Genomic DNA, 17,279 nt, shown 5'->3' on the forward strand with positions numbered 1-17,279 from the left:
GTCTGGGCACTTGGCCTCTTAATGTGTGCTCTCTGAGTACCCCGCTCTCATCTCTGGTGTAGCATCAGTCACACGATTGCAATTATCTTAAGCTCCTTGATAGCAGGAACTGTTCTTTTTAGAAATTTCGACATCCAGCACAGTGTCTGGCATATGCTAAGTATATGCAAAAGGTTGAGTGAATGTTTGACCCAAAGTGTATTTTTAGATTTGCGGAATGTTTGGTGGCTATGATAGTGGTTCTTATGATAGACAACGTACCTTTTGTTTGGTTCTCCATTTCTTTCTGGTGAATAAGTGTTTTTTATATCCCTAAAGGCTTGAGGTCATCAGATGGGAGAGGAGTGGGGGAATGCTGTTAGCGAATTCCCTGAGTAGGGTAGAGGACACTGGTGTTACTCCTACTTCCCTTCGCAGTGAGAAGGGGGCCAAGCTGTAGAGTTAGAGGGAGGATAGTGGCACTCACGTGAAACCTCAGACTCTGTTGGTAGCTTATAGTTTACTGGTTAAGACCTCTGATTTAAATATTGGCTACGTCTACACTGTGCAGGCCCATAGCTATTTCATACTTTATATTCCCACCAACCAGCACCAGGTTTAAACCTTGTAGGTCAAGGTGATAGATCATTCCTAAATATTCACCCCTGACCTGAAGCCAATCTCTTTTTCTCCATCACAAGTCTGTAGACTAGCAACATCATCATATATCAGATGTCAGAAAAACTGCATACCATTCCCACCACCAATGTTTTTTGACCAGGTGACCTTAGGTAAGACAGTGAGCTTCTCTGGGCCTCATTCATCTGTTTTCTAATGTGAGAGTTTTTATGTTCATGAGACCATAGAACTAACCTGGATTGTTTCTCAAGGTCCATTCCATTTCTATTTTAGGACACATAATTTATATTAATTATTTAGCAGTGTTCCAGTGCTGCTCATTGAGAAAGTCGATGAGAAGTTTTCTTCTCTGTAGTGATTACACATTTGCCATTTGTTTGTCATTCAGCAGTGTTGAAATTCTAACACATGAACTTTATTGCATTCAGTATGTTGATTTTTAACCCCTGAAGTTTGCTGATAGTAGATTATTATCACGTGGAGTCATCTCTTTTTGAATTCTTTTCTCAAGGTGGTTGTGTTTCTTTTATATTTTCTTCAGGACTAACAGCCTAATAATGCTGAACAAATGAATACTGTCAAGCCATTTACCTAAGGACGCCAGAGCCTTTTGGGCATGCGCCTACATTTATATCCTACATGACATAAATGCTGAAGTGTTTTCCTAGGCCTTTTAACTCTCTACTCTTTTTTTTTTTTTTTTTATGTTGAAAAAATTTATATTTAGATTTAGCCAGCTGGACTCAGTTTAGATGATCCCAATTTTGTTGGCAACATCCAAAGCATCATAGTCAGGAGCCAGTTGAACATATGCTTTCTTTTCTCCATCAGGCCTGATCAGAGTGTAGACCTTGGCCACGTCAGTGTCATAGAGCTTCTTCACAGCCTGTTTGATCTGGTGCTTGTTGGCCTTGGCATCCACAATGAACACAAGAGTGTTGTTGTCTTCTGTTTTCTTCATGGCTGACTCGGTAGTCAGGGGGAACTTGATGATGGCATAGTGGTCAAGGTTGTTTCTCCTGGGGGCGCCCTTTAGAGGATATTTGGGCTGCCTTCGGAGACACAGTGTCTTGGGCCCTCGGAATGTAGGTGACCTGCGGATCTTTTTTTTATGACTGTGGACGACTTTCAGCACTGCTTTCTTGGCCTTCAAAGCCTTTGCTTTGGCTTTGGCTTTGGGAGGGGCAGGGGCTTCCTTCTGCCTTCACTGCCATCTTCATGAAAGGGATTAACTCTCTACTCTTAAAAGAAAGTTTTTGAATGTAAAATAAAAGACCTTATAGTTTTATTGAAAAGCCTTACTTCCTGAAGGCAGAATTCAGATAACAAATATAAAGAACTGTAGTTGTCAGAAAAAAATACTTTCTTCACTATTGTTATGCATACATTAATAGTTCATTGTCCTGTTCTCCACCAACAAAGAAACTGCAAAGTATACATTTTAACAGCGATGGTATCTGGAACAGGCCTCCTAACCCTCTAGTTTAATCCTTATCAGCTACTATTCCATGCTGAGACAATGCTTCCTGTTTCCCTTTTTTTTTTCAACATTTTATTATGAAACATTTTTAAAATACATTAAAGTTTAAAGAATTTACAGCGAACATCTGTACACCCATCTCCTTGATTCTACTATTAACATTTTACTATACTTGTTTTGTTAGCTGTTTGTCTTTCTTTCATCTATTCATTAATTAGTGTGGATTTTAAAAATATATTTCAAAGTAGATTATAGCTGTCTATACCTATTCTCTTTGATCAGTTTATATTCCTGCCCAAACTGGCTGGATTCAAGTGCGCAGACATGACCACTTCTTCTGACTCCTCTTAAGTTCTTAACGCATATTACCAGCCTTATTGGTACAGTGCTGTCAGCTTATACAGAGTGGTTTTCACAGAACAGACCAGTAACATTCTAGAGTAACATTGTAGATCAGCACTATTCAATAGAAATATAATGTTAGATTAAATCTTCTAATAGCCATATAAAAAAATTAAAAGAAACAAGTGAAATAACATTAAATCTTATTTAACCCAGCATGTCCAAAATGTTATCATTTCAGCATGTAATTAATATTTTTTAAATTACTGATGAAATATTTTATACTCTATGTGAATAGTAATTTTCATAGAAATCCAGTGCACCTCAATTCTACTTAGTTATATTTCAAGTGCTCAATAGTAACGTAGCTAATTGCTACCATATTGGACAAGATAGTTCTAGACTTTTAAACCTCAGGAGTATATTTCTTCTGATAAATGTCCATGCCTGAATATAATGACTTAGCAATCAATTTCCTAATGAATGCAAAAGAAGTAGTGGTATGTATCACAGCAAGCCATACCCTTTTGTGTTGAGGTCATTTTTATTCTTAGTTCCCTTGTTAGAAACTTATTAGTCCCCCCCACTCTAATCATTTCTCTTGATTTCTTGGCATCAATACTTAGAGTTGAATTGCATTCCCTATATCAATATTTAATGTATTTTTTATTAGTTTTCTGCCCCCTACCTCTAGTTTCAAGCTGTGCCAGTTTACCTTCTTCCATTTTTGCTAGAGCAGAGTCTCTAAAACAGATAAGATCTTTATATTGCAATTGTAAAAATAAAAACCAAATGCTAGTGTTAAGATATTAACCAGCATAGAATTATAAAAATTAAAAATTAATTAATGGTGAAATTGTTCTGTATCCTGATCGTGGTATTGATAAAACTCATAGAATTGCATATGTGTGTGTGCATGTGTGCACACACGCACAGACACACTCAAACTCACAAATGGAAAAAAAGAAATTGATTAGGTGTTACGAAGTTTTGACTAGGAGAAAGACATTTGGCTGAATAACTAGAAGAATCTTCCTATGTATAAATTGAGTTATCGTTAATTATTTGTTGGAAGACATCTAAATTCTTTCTTTCTTTCTTTCTTTTTTTTTCCACTAACAAAATATTTAATTTCAGGGGCGCCTGGGTGGCTCAGTCGGTTGAGTGTCTAACTCTTGATTTTGATTTTGGCCCAGGTCATGATCTCACAGTTCATGAGTTCAAGCCCTGTGTCAGGGTTATCCCTACTTGGGATCCTCTCTCTCTCTCTCTCTCTCTCTCCCTCCCTCCCTCCCTCCCTCCCTCTCTCTCACCATCACCCTCCCCCTGCCCCCCTCTCCTGGCCATGCTCTCTCTCTCAAAATAAATATATAAACTTAAAAAAAATCTAATTTTGGATAGTGAAGATGCTTCATCTCATTCTCTGTTTTCAGAATGGATGAGGAAAAGTCAAAGTTATATAAAACATTTCTGATTTCAGTTACATCTGGGTGGTTTTCATTTTTAACATTTAGCTCTTAGTTAGGAGTCTTGACTAAGCCCATGGAGAAGAGTTAGACTGGGAAGTCAGCAGAAGTGGCAGGAATAGCTAGTATACTGACAGTGGCAGAATTTCGTAAGAAGAAGCTCATGTTGGTAAGTGTTAATTATCTTGAAAATCAACACATGTGACTAGCTAGAAATACCTGAAACATTGCCTAATTTAGATACTAGATAAATAAACTAATTTAAATATCTGGAATACTTAGATATGCCCACTAAACTTCTGGAAAGAAAAAAAAAAGAGCACAACAGTTCACCTCCTCCAGTTTTCTTCAGTAGAACAAGCCACTATAGGCTTTATGCCCACATCACATTGTACTATAATGGACAGTCATATATATAGGATTAGCTCAGTTGCTACAGTGGAACTGGTGAACAATTTTTAGTGGGTGTTCAACACTGTAAAGATTAATTTTCTGGTTTTTCTTAGGTACCCATTTTGTTGTCTTCACATTTCACAATCACCTTGTTCGTTTGTTTTTCTTTGTTTACTGGTTCTCACTTTGCTTTCTCTCTTCCATGAGAGCAGAGACCTTGCCTCTTTTATTCACTGCTATATTCCCAGTACCTAAAACCATGCCTTGCAGACAATAGCTGCTCAGTAAATGTTGTCAAAAGAATTAATGATTCTTTTATAGATGCATCAATAGACAAATAACTATCAATCAGGAATAAGTGTCATGTCCCCAGTATTCAGTATACTTCAAAGGCTGTTAAAATGCTGCTGATGATAGAAGCCATACATTATTCTTTTATTCAACACTTGTCACATGTATTTTTTTTTTTTTTTGCCAGTCATCCTTCAAATAAGAGGAAAACACAGGGTGTTCTTTCAAAGAATACTGCCTGTCAGGGAAGCAGGTATACTGTTGAGATCTACAAATAGGAAAATAAAGGCTGAAATAGTCCCTATATTATTTATATTTTTGGAAAAGAGTTATATACTGTTTCTTTCCCTTTATGAATAGATAATCATAAACCAGCCTAAGTAGTGAAATTGAAGGACTTTACGCCAGAATAATATCCCAGTACATTAGGTCAGTTATCTGATAGAAGATTTTTTTCAGAAGCCCCAAACTAATATTGAATCTGTTCTCACTAGAGAATAGATTTAGAGAATAATTTTTTTAGAATTAAACAGAATGATTTTACTCTCTTATCTACTGTTGCTTTTTATAATTTTTTTTTAACGTTTATTTCTTTTTGAGACAGAGAGAGACAGAGCATGAACGGGGGAGGGGCAGAGACAGAGGGAGACACAGAATCGGAAGCAGGCTCCAGGTTCTGAGCCATCAGCCCAGAGCCCAACGCGGGGCTCGAACTCACAGACCACAAGATTGTGACCTGAGCTGAAGTCCGATGCTTAACCGACTGAGCCACCCAGGCGCCCCTACTGTTGCTTTTTATAAGAAGGATGTATTATTAATAGACAGATGCAAAGGTTGTGAGGTATTATAAATTCTTTTTTTTTTTTTTTTTAATTTAGAGACAGAGAGAGATAGGGAGCAAGAGCAGAGGAGAGGGGCAGAGGGAGAGATTGAGAATCCCAAGCAGTCTCCATACTTAGCGTAGAGCCCAACACGGGCCTCAGTCCCACAACACTGGGATCATGACCTGACCCAAAATCAATAGTTGGCCACTCAACCAACTGAGCCACCCAAGCGCTCCTATAAATTCTTATTCTGATTTGTATCAAGCAACAGGCAAGAATGGATGTGCCCTTCTAAAATAATACTTTTATTTTTATTTATTTAAAAACTTTATGTTTATTTTTGAGAGAGAAAGAGAGAGTGCAAGTGGGGGAGGGGAAGAGAGAGAGGGAGACACAGGATCTGAAGCGGGTGCTGACAACTCAGAGCCTGACGCTGGGCTCAAACCCGTGAACCATGAAATCATGACCAGAGCCAAGGTCAGACACTTAACCGACTGAGCCACCCAGGCGCCCCTTCTAAAATAATTCTTTTAAGTGGCTGGGTGCCTAGAGTACTTTTTGAGTTTAGGCTCTCATACTTACCAAAGAATGGCAGAGTATTATTATTTTTTAATCTTTAAAAAATGTGTTTAGGGGCGCCTGGGTGGCTTGGTCAGTTGAGTGTCCGACTTGATTTCAGCTCAGGTCATGGTCTCACAATTTGTGAGATCGAGCCCTGCATCCGGCACGGCACTGACAGCATGCGGAGGCTGCTTGTGATTTTCTCCCTCTCTCTCTGCTCCTTCCCTGCTCGTGCGCTTGCGCGCGCGCACACACACACACACACACACACACACACACACACACACACTTTCTCTCTCTCAAAATAAATAAGTAAACTTTTAAAAAAATTTTTAATAAAAAAACTTTCTAATGTGCTTAATAAAAAATGAAAAGAAAAAAAATAATCTGGTTAGGATCTAATGTGGGACTCTATTCTCAGCTCTGCTGCTACCTCCCTTTATGATTTGGGTAGTTTCCTTTTTGAATTTTATAAATTCCTATTTATAAAATGAGGAGACCAGGCTTAATATACTAAGAGACTCTCAGTTCTAAAACTTAGTGATTCCAGCAGACTCCCTGTGAAAAACAATGCATTTCTTCCAAAAGAGGGTGCTGTGGTATTTCTGAGAGCTTTAGCATTTTCTTGAAAAGAACTGAACAGAGGTAGAATCTCAGCTTAATTTTATGTCTTCAGACTACCAACCTTTGAGAAATAGCATCTCATACCCTAAATTTATATAGATAAGGTAATATAAACCAATTCTTAATGTTATTGATGCTTCTAAAAGCTTTTCCTTAATGTTGACTTTAGAAAATCTGGCAAATAATATTTCAAAGAAAAAATTTTCAGTACACATAATCTCAACACTCAGTATTAATATTTTGGTGTATTTCTATTCTTTTTTTTTTGTCTCATTCAATTTTTTACCAGTGAGTGTGTATATGTGGGTGTGTGTGGGTGTGTGTGTATGTAAATATATATATGTATATGTATATATATATATGTATATGTATGTATGTAGAATGTGTGTATATGTATATATTTAGATCTTTGATCTATTTCAGTTAATTTTTATATATGGTATAAGGTATGATCTAGCTTGACCATAAATGTGAATATTTATTTCAGTACCCTCAATTCTATTCCACTGATCTGTATGTTTGTTCTTATGTCAGTACCACATAGTGTTAATTACTGTAGCTTTGTTGTAAGTTTTGAAAATGAAAAATGTGAGTCTCCACCTTCTTTTTTTTATTGTTTTGGTCATTCTAAGTCCCTTAAATTTCCATGGGAATTTTTTGGATCACCTTGTCAATTTCTATATAAAAGCCAGCTGATGTTTTGGTATAGGGATTACATTGAATCTAAAGTATCTTGTTTTCACTTGTATTTTTTAAGTAAATAATGGGACTGACAGTTTTCATGTTTGTTAGCAGTTTCGATTTCTTCTGTGAATTTATGTTATTTCTGTAAGTTTATATGTTTATGCTTTTTTTTCTGTTGGGCCTAAAATTTATTTTGTTTGTATGCATTCTTTATAAAGCAAGTATATTGGACCTTATTATATTTATTGCAAATATTTTCCCAAGCTTTTAGTTTTTAAGTGGCCTAATCTAATTTTTTCTTTGTTTCTTTGGAAAATTTCCCCCTTCCTAAATTCATTCTTGTTAGGAAATCAGATGAATCTTGGCCACTGTGGTCCAAAAAGCCATTTAGAGGTAGATTACATTTTTAAACTTATTTTTAAAATATATAAATAGAACTGTTTTATTAGTCCTAAAACAAAAAAATTTTAAATACTTTATAATAATTATATCAGAGATGTTGTCAGTCTATCCTAATTCCTTAGTTTTATTTTGGGGTTGTTTTTGATTCCCCCTCTGCCCCACACCCCACAACAAACCTCACCAAAGTACCTTGGTATAATTTGCTAGATTTACTTGGTGTTAAAAGACTTTCCTATGCACGCACACATCACTGGGTTTTCAGTAGAGCAGTGTAACTTCAAATTTTTACATGTAACCTCCTTCAAGATTCCCGTGTTCTTTTAATTCTGAGAAAGACTTTGATTTGCCTTGCCTTGCCTGTGTTCTCTGTTCTTAGTTATTTTCCTGTGTCAGAAACTGTAAGAGTGGCTATTCTTTTTTCATTTTCTTTTCTTTCTTTTTTAATGTTTCTCATACTAATTAGCCAGCTTCAAGCTACAGAGTTTCTTCTTATTTTTTTTTCTGTTCAGTCCTCTTCATTCTCTACCTCTTTCATCTCCTTCTTTCTAACTTGCTCTCTAAAGTAGAACATTCCTCGTTCTGTCTTAACCAGGAGTGTTGAGACCGGATAGCGTAGCCCAGGGTTTCTTAAACTTGGCACTATTGACATTTTAGGCCAGATAATTCTTTGTTTGAGGTTATGTTGTTCATTGTTGTTGTTGTTCACGCTTAGCAGGATCCCAGGCCTCTGCCCACTTAGATGACAGTAGCACTCCCTATCCTCTTTCCCAGTTGTGAAAAACAAAAATGTCTATAGACATTGCCAGATGTCATGGGGGCAAAAATCATCTCACCATTAAGAATCCTAGAATTGACAAAGACGAACCAACTGTTCTCCTTCTAAGATGTAAATTCCTATCCCAACCATATTTTCTTCACTACCTTTTTCTTCTTTACTCCCAACCCAAAACCAAGTAAAATTCTTTCTTCCTACCCACCAGATCTATACCTTGATGCCATTTGAGAAGCAGCCCTCATATTATTCATACCATATATTTCGGCATTGTGTGCTCTACCCATGCCATTATCTGTTAATCAAGTGACCTTACATCTCTCTGATTGCTTCATCTATATAAGGAGGACAAATACCTACCCATTGGATTTTAGTGAGAATTAAATTTAAAAATGCAATTTAAATGTTGATAAGTGCTCAGTTAATAGGTGATGTTATCATCATCATCACCATTCCATTGCTTACCTCCTCTAGTGAGCTGACTCTGAGGTATCACATGGGCACATCTCAAAAATTTTCCCAGATTCTACCACTCTACTCTTATTTCAAGCTAAAAATAATCTCTTTCTCTTTGGAATTCCTATTTTGTCTCTGTCTTGTAACATTTGCCACTCGTTATGTTATAGTTTGTTTTTGTTGTTGTTGTTTGTTTGTTTTTTTAATTTACATCCAAGTTAGTTAGCATATAGTGCAATAATGATTTCAGGAGTAGATTCCTTAATGCCCCTTACCCATTTAGCCCATCGCCTCTCCCACAACCCCCGCCCCCCCAGTAACCCTCTGTTTGTTCTCCATATTTAAGAGTTTCTTATGTTTTGTCTCCCTACTGGTTTTTTTTTTATTTTTTATGTTTATTTATTTTTGAGAGAGAGAGAGACAGAGTGCAAGCAGGGGAGGGGCAAAAAGAGAGGGGGACACAGAATCTGAAGCAGGCTCCAGGCTCCAAGCTGTCGGCATAGAGCCTGATGCAGGGCTCGAACTCACAAACTGTGAGATCACGAACTGGGCCGAAGTCAGATGCTTAACTGACTGAGCTACCCAGGCACCCCTCCCTCCCTGTTTTTTATATTATTTTTGCTTCTCTTCCCTTGTGTTCATCTGTTCTGTGTTTTAAAGTTCTCATATGAGTGAAGTCATATGATATTTGTCTTTCTCTGACTGACCAGTTTTGCTTAGCATAATACCCTCTAGTTCCATCCACGTAGTTGCAAATGGCAAGATTTCATTCTTTTTGATTGCTGAGTAATACTCCATTGTGTATATATACCACATCTTCTTTATCCGTTCACCCATCGATGAACATTTGTTACAGTCCATGTTTTTTCTTCCCTACATGTCACTCTATTTCTTGCAGTTCTCTGTATTTTCACCTTTGTGGCTCAACACATTCTCACATAGTACACTGTCATTAAATATTTTGAACAACTAAATAAATTTAGACACTGGTGGACCAGCTCAGGGTAGCCTGTTAACACCAATAGAATAATAACTTCGGAGACACCATGACAGATGGCTTAAGAGCGCAGGAGCAAAGGTATCTGGGTTTGGATCTCCCAGATCTGGGTTTGGATCTGTCTTTCTTATTATCTGTGTGCAACCCAACTCCATCACACACTAGGCTCTTTGATAAAATGGTTTTGTGATTAGCAAATAAAACTTATATTGGAAGGAGAAAAATATTCCTTTTTATTTAAAGTATTTGGTCTTATGAAAACAATTTCGAGGTGTAAAAATCACTGGTGACATATAGTTAAGATTTATTCCTTTTTCTTAGTTGTGCTATCCCCCTTTTTAATTAACAATCCAAAAAGTGTGAAATTGGAATGTCATTATTTTTGGGTATTTACAATTTCTTTAAAGGCTTAAGAAATAGTCACAGATTTTTTTAAAGCCCATTTTGTAAACTAATAGCAAGTTATGGGCAGAGTAAGATGGGCCTACAGAAAAATTTTTTTCTACAAAGGGACATACAGCATTTATGAAAGTTAGTGGCCTACACGTGACATTGTTTAGACACTGAGTATTTGAAAAGTGTTTGGTGGACCCTCAGAAGAGCATACTTTGTCCCTTACCTGCATAATTTGGATTAGCTACCATTTCCTAAGTGACCATACATGACATTTGGATGTAGTCCACATCTAAATCCTACGTGTTAGACATAGCTTCATGCATTTGTTAAAGATAACTTGGTACCATCAACTTCACAACATTACCAGTTAATTTTTTTGTAGTTTCTGTATGCCAACAGAAATGCTACTTGATTGTATTAAAATACTTACCCTTTTCTTTACTGCATGAAGAGTAGAGGTGTCAGTTTCAGGAAACATCGCAGAAAAGCTTTCCTGAGTGGTAGCTTTCCTTATGGTCTCGGTTTTTCTGGTTTTCTGTTTTTTTTTTGGTTTTGTTTTGTTTTGGTTTTTTGCTAAGCAGGAAATGACTAGAAACAAAGATTCTTCAGTTTAGAAGTTCTCACAAATCTACTTGTCTCATTTCTCCCTGTCTCCATATTCATGTCTCTTTCTCAGTGTCCCTGACCTCTCTCCTTCTGTCTCTTGTAGTCCTTGGATTTAGGACTCATCTGGGTAATCCAGGATGATCTCACCTTGGAGATCCTTAACTTGATTACATCTTGAAAGACTCTTTTCTCAAACAAGTTCACAGTTTCCAGACATTAGGACATGGATATGTCTTTTTGAGGTTCACTATTCAACCCCACACCCTAATCTCACTCCACTTCCTGCCAGGTTCACTTTGTAACATCCTGATACGAAGCTGCAATGTTCATGGTCATGGCACATTCATCATTTCTCATCTCTACCTATCTTGTTTATGAGCAGTTCTAAAGGGTAAAAAATCTTCTTTCTGTTGAGCCAAAACCTGTTCTGGGATAATATTTGACAGTGGGTTCTAGATCTCCTATAAAGCTATATGGGATAAGAAAAACTTGTCCCATGATTCTCATGTTCAGGGAGAATAACACATGTACTGCTTCTCTAGCATTCTGACACAGTCTTCTAGGGGTATGAGATCCTTTCCAGCATATATACTACCACCATCACCCTCCAAAAAAAAAATCCCATTAAAAATATATTAAATGAATATTTAATATCATTGTGAGCCAGTTGTGATGGACATGTCATGAACTTCCTCCAGGAGGGTGGAGAATGGACAAAAGATTGAGAAATGCAATCTCAACCTTCTTCCTCATGACAGCCATTCAGGTAGATGAGGACAACTATTTATATTTCCCTGAGTCTTGTTTTCTGGAATCAATACTTTTCATTTCATTTACTCCCCTATGATATGGCTTCCATACCTTTCATTCAGAAAGTATTTATTGAGGGCCTAATATGAGTCAGGCACTATGTTAAGTATTAGAATGATGTAAGGATGAATATCCCAGAATCTGTGTCATCTAAGACTGTAGTTTGGGGGAGGATGTAAACAAATAAATTGTAAAACACTGTGGTAAATATTTGGTAAGCTTACGTATAGGATACTGAGAGAGCATAGAGGAATAACTAAATCAGTAGTGATGAAGTGAGATCTAAACTGAGACCTGACAATCAAGAAGAGAGGAGGGAGGCAGGGCAGATTTATGTTCCAGGCAGAAGGAGCATCCACATTCACTTCCTATTTTGGAGCCATGCCCTCCCACAGGGGAAATCAAAGATGGCTCCAAACAGTTCTTCTTGTTGCTCCTTGGAACCAAGGGGCAGGCCTGAGGCTGGGGTAAGAATGAGGCACTCACCTCAGCTGTAGTATTTAAGGAGATGCCCCAAAATGCAGTAATTAATAAGGATAAATGTTTTAATGCAATATTTTAAAAATCACAATTAATGTAAAAAAAATCCATGATGGGAGTGCCTGACTGACTCAGTTGGAAGAGTATGGGACTCATGAGCTCAGGGCCATGAGTTTGATCCCCACATTGGGTGTAGAGATTACTTAAATAAGTAAATAAACTAAAAAAAAAAAAAAATCCATGATGAACAAAATATCGAAATTTTACAGAAAAACTGAATCACTGTTATTGATTGTCCCTTTTGTCATAGGCACCGGTATGGCTTGGCATGGCACTATTATTGAACCTGTCTTTCTTTAAATTTTGATATTTTGTTCATCGTGGATTTTTGTGCATTGGTTTTGATCGTGCAAAATACTGCATTAAAGTACTGTTCATCTTATTCAGTGAATTTTTTGGTGTCCCTTTAAATTTTGTGCCCAAGGCAAGGGCCTTAGTCACCTCATTCTGGTCCCAGCCCTGTAACTAAAACGGACATACAAGATCCATGCTTAGCCAGGTGGGCTTTTCCTCCTGGGACTTTGACTCTGGAGGATATAAAGACACAGATGCGGTTAGAGACATTTCACAACGGCAGTGGAAGTCTGAATCCTGCCCTACTGTGACTGTGGTGTGTGTGCCTGCATGACATACAAGCATGCCCACCTGAGGGTCCAGTGGCGGGCCCCAGAGGCAGTGTCTAATTAACCACTCCTGTGGCATGACCTTGGTTGTGTTACTACTCTGACCTTCTTTGGTCTTGTTCCTCTTCTAAGCTGGTGTTGTGGTATTCGAGATTTATATTTCCTTCCTTTTTGAAAATTAGTCATGTTTGTTTATCTCCAGACTTCCATTCTTCCTTCTTTAGAGATAACCAGTAATGGCTGCACAATTATATATATACGTTTTCTTGGTATCTTAGGATGAAATTCATCCAGGCCTAGAAAAATGAACTCTCTTGGAGTAATTATTTTTTTCAGTCACTTCTCTTGTACTTCTTTTCTCATTCAGTCTTTTGTGCAGCATTTCCAACTTGAATATAACTTGGAACTTTTATTTTCTGTTGTCCATAACTTACAAATTGTAATAGTCATTGGACCTGAATATATGAACAGCAGAGATTAAAGGATGCCAGGCTCAGTGGATCTCACCAAAGACCAGCACCAGAGGCATCCATGGATGAAAACAAATGATACTCACCAAGAAACAGCTGGGAGACATTATTCAGTATTTATTACACTCAGAGTCCAGTATTTGGAAAGAATGGCCTCAAAAATTGGCATATGTGTAACAGTACTACAGATTTGGTTTAAGAACTTCAGAGCATATTCAGTAAAAGCAACAAAAAGCTCAAAATAACAGTTACCTACAGAAAAAGTCATGAGAAATACGGACATACCACTCAGATCCACTAATGGGGCTAGCCCTGTCTCCCTGATTTCTGTAGATATCTGGCACCCCCAGTCCAAGTTAGCATGTCCCGATTTTAAGGTCCCCATAGACCACTCTGATGGCCATAAAATAGCTTATTTTGGATACTGCCAAGTCCCTAACACATACTGTCTTTGCCCCATTTTGTACTCTCAAGTTCTTTTCCCAGGCTGAGATTCTAATTCTCTGGTCTCTTTGCTAGGTAGAACTTAACCAGCAGTTCTGACCTGAAGGAGAAGCAGGGTGGGGCGGAGGGGGGAGGCAGGGAAGAGCAGGAAACAAAAAGGTCATGTGCTTAGGAAAAAAAATAATCTCCTTCTGGGCATTAACTTTCTTGATGTTATTGTAGTGAGTTTGCACCACTTTTTGTATTCATCCTTTAATAAATGCATCTCTACCTGTGTTTAATTTTTTTCTTTAGTTGCTTCTCTCCTTTTTTTCTCAATAGAGTCAATAATATTACAATTTTGTTTTTAAAGCCTTACCTTCCACTTGTCTTAGGTTATACTCCCTGTTAGAATTTCTAGCTTGGAATTACTCCATACTATGTCTGAACACTTTGACATTTTCTCTCTCAGGGTCTAGGGTCCTCCCATGGGAAATGTTTGCTTCCTTTGCTCTTATAAAGTCCAGACTAGTGAGGACCAACATGTCTTTTAAAGCCGTTGTCACATCATCTATAGTTTCCTCCTCGACAGTCTTTATACTCCTGAATAGCAGTTCTCTTTGTTGTTTCCTCTGCTGAGAAATGAAATTGTCAATATGATATCAACTTATCAGGTGCTCTACTTTTACCAGAATGAAACCTCTCACCCATGCTGGGAGAGGTGACATTTCCCGTTACTACTGTATATCGTGTCTATATCTGTTTTGTAATCTGTATTAGAAAAGCATCACAGTTCGTCAACCACAACAGCATCATTAGAATAGAACATACCTTTCCATTGTCATGAGTCTCAGTGACACTTGCCTCCATGTGTTAACCTTTCAAGTTTTCCTTTTCTTGTTATCCATGTTCTAGAGATTGTTATTAGGAATAAGGCCATTATCTTAATCTCCATCTACTTGATTTTTCACTGATAAATTATTGAAAGGCTCTACTATAGTATTCTTTAGGTATTACACCAGCACCTCTATGTGGGAGCTCTTCTTGATTTTACATGGTCTTATTGAGACTTCAGACCCCACTCTATCCGCAGCTTTAATGTGTACTGTCATATATCTAACAGTGGAAATGATGCATATCTTCTTATATCCTCTCTCTATGTATTCCCCTGCCATGTGTGTGTGTGTGTGTGTGTGTGTGTGTGTGTGTGTGTGTGCCCTTTAATTTCTTTAGGGTCATGGCAGATTTGGAGGCAGTGAACACTTAAGCACCCTGAGTAAGAGGTATACTGTTTCCTGGATAACTATCTTTTAACTAAAATTATAGAAACAGAGTTAGAAATCATAGCAGGGGGAATGAAGGACAGACAGTAAAGTCAAAGCAGGGCTTTTTCAAAAACAGAAAACCATTTTTTAAATTATACCTAGTGTCATCATAATATGTATATCTGGAGATCTTCTCGATCATGGCCATCAGAGTGGTCTATGGGGACCTTAAAATTGGAACATGCTAACTTGGACTGGGGTGCCAGATATCTACAGCAGTCAGATCAATCTCAAAGTTTTTAAGTCAGATGAACAGTGGGAATATTGAGGACTGATATTATTTACCAAACATTCATGTAGCACTTCTGTGGGAGACAGTTCCAAAGTGCCTTATAAACAATAAATTAATTTACTAAATCATTTAATCCTCATAAAAAACAAATCCTCCTATCAGGTGAGAACCAGTATTAGCTCCCATTTTGTAGATGAGGAAACTGAAGCTTAGAGAGATTAGGTGACATCCCTGAGGTCACAAAGCTAGTTAAGCAAGAGCTAGAATTTGAATTAAAGAAATCTAGCTTGAGCCTATGCTCTAAACACTACATAATGCAGCCTTTCCAATTTATTTTCTTTCTAAAGTTCCAATGGAAAAAAATGTTACAGCCTATAGTAGAAAATACCTAAAGAACATGAAACATTACTGAAACAACAACTAATTAAGGATTTTATCAGATGTGTAGCACCTTGACCTTCATAATTATAACTTTCCCCAAAGCTACCTAATTACAATAGTGTTCCCTCCCTGGTAATTATTGTCTCCTTGGTTCTCTCCCCATTTCCCAACTTTGAAATTACATGGTTTGTATCTAGCTCTTGTTTATCTTTGACCACAAACTCCTTTTGGTTGATTGTGGTATGTTTTGGGTTGGGATTGTGGGAAGTTTATTGATTGTTTCCAGGGTTACACTAATGATGTCTTTTCATCTATTTCTCTTTTAGCTTAATTATAATTTTTCCTGATAATTATTTCCACCTGTCCATGTTCATATCTAATCATTGATATTGATTGGTTTTGCTAGTATCATAAATTAATTTTTCCATATCTCTGCATAGATTTGTGTTCTTTTCTGAATATATTGTTCTTGATTGTTTTAAAAGAAACTCTGTTGTAGTTAATTTTATGTAGTATAACATACCACATACATAAACTTATTAGGAACTCTGAATAAGAGAGCCTCAACACTTGAATACCTTGGTAGGGCATTTTTCTACTGTAGTGAAGAGAGACCCAAGAAATGAAATCAGTAAACAAAAGGCTAAGGATTCTAATACCTGCCCTTCTTCCCAACATTTGGTATATTTTAGAATTTGTTATGCTTTCCTTTCTGGTAGTTACGACATCTCCCTGGCAATAGTACAATCTGTCTAATCTATAAATTAATGATTAGAAAAGAACTTTAGAAGTTTTAGCTCCTTGTAAATCAAATGCCCCTAGCCTAACCACAGCTCTGACAAGTTATAATATTAAGTTGTCACTAGACTGCTAGTGACTTAATGACACTAAGTATTACTCTTATAAAAACCATGAGCTTAAGTATGTATATTTTACTGTAGTTGCCATAGATTCTGGCTTTCCTTGCCCAAGAAATATTTAACAAAGACCCTTCTGTTGTTGATCTTTGTGCCATGATATTTCTCAAAAAAATTACTTGTGGACAATATAAATTTTGAAATGTAAATACACATTATTCGTTAAATCTTTACTGACTTCCTCTCCTGTGCCAGGCATAGTGCTGGGTATTGTGGCAGATACAAAGGTGAGTAAAATGCAGTTCTCTCCTTGTCAAGGAGTTTATAATATTGTAAATACTCAAGTTGTTCATATGTAGACTATTTATAAGGGCCCTAAGAAGTATTTCAGAAAAACTAAAAAAAAAAAAAAAAAAAAAAAAAAAAAAAAAAAAATCATAGGCTAAGGAAAACTACTTCTAGCTAAGGAGGAATAAAAGAATACTTTATGGACAGACATCACCATTTAATTGGTTCTTTATGACTAGGTTAGGTTTCTATAACTAGAGCTGAGGAGGTGGGAAAGAAGGGGGGCTGATTCTGTGTGTAGACAACATGTTCAAATAGCACTATGTAGCAAAGTAGTTCTTGGGAGGTAGGGAGTAAAGGGTGTGTGTGGGGGAAGTACTAAATATCACCCTTTTTTTTCCTATTGTCAAACACTTCA

The 17,279-nt window shown here is 37.0% G+C and overlaps 1 protein-coding gene and 2 pseudogenes across 3 annotated transcripts in view; 2 read left to right on the forward strand and 1 right to left on the reverse strand.

The window, feature by feature from the left end:
- Positions 1-17,279, forward strand: part of PRORP (protein only RNase P catalytic subunit) — a 131,452-nt gene that overhangs the window by 77,208 nt on the left and 36,965 nt on the right. The gene's annotated exons all lie outside the window — the stretch shown is intronic.
- Positions 1,272-3,165, reverse strand: LOC132668467 (large ribosomal subunit protein uL23 pseudogene; annotated as a pseudogene).
- On the forward strand, positions 12,497-14,026 carry LOC144616663 (divergent paired-related homeobox pseudogene; annotated as a pseudogene).

Source organism: Panthera onca, chromosome B3 (assembly GCF_046562875.1).
Source record: "Panthera onca isolate mPanOnc1 chromosome B3, mPanOnc1 haplotype 2, whole genome shotgun sequence".
Taxonomy (NCBI): Eukaryota; Metazoa; Chordata; class Mammalia; order Carnivora; family Felidae; genus Panthera; species Panthera onca.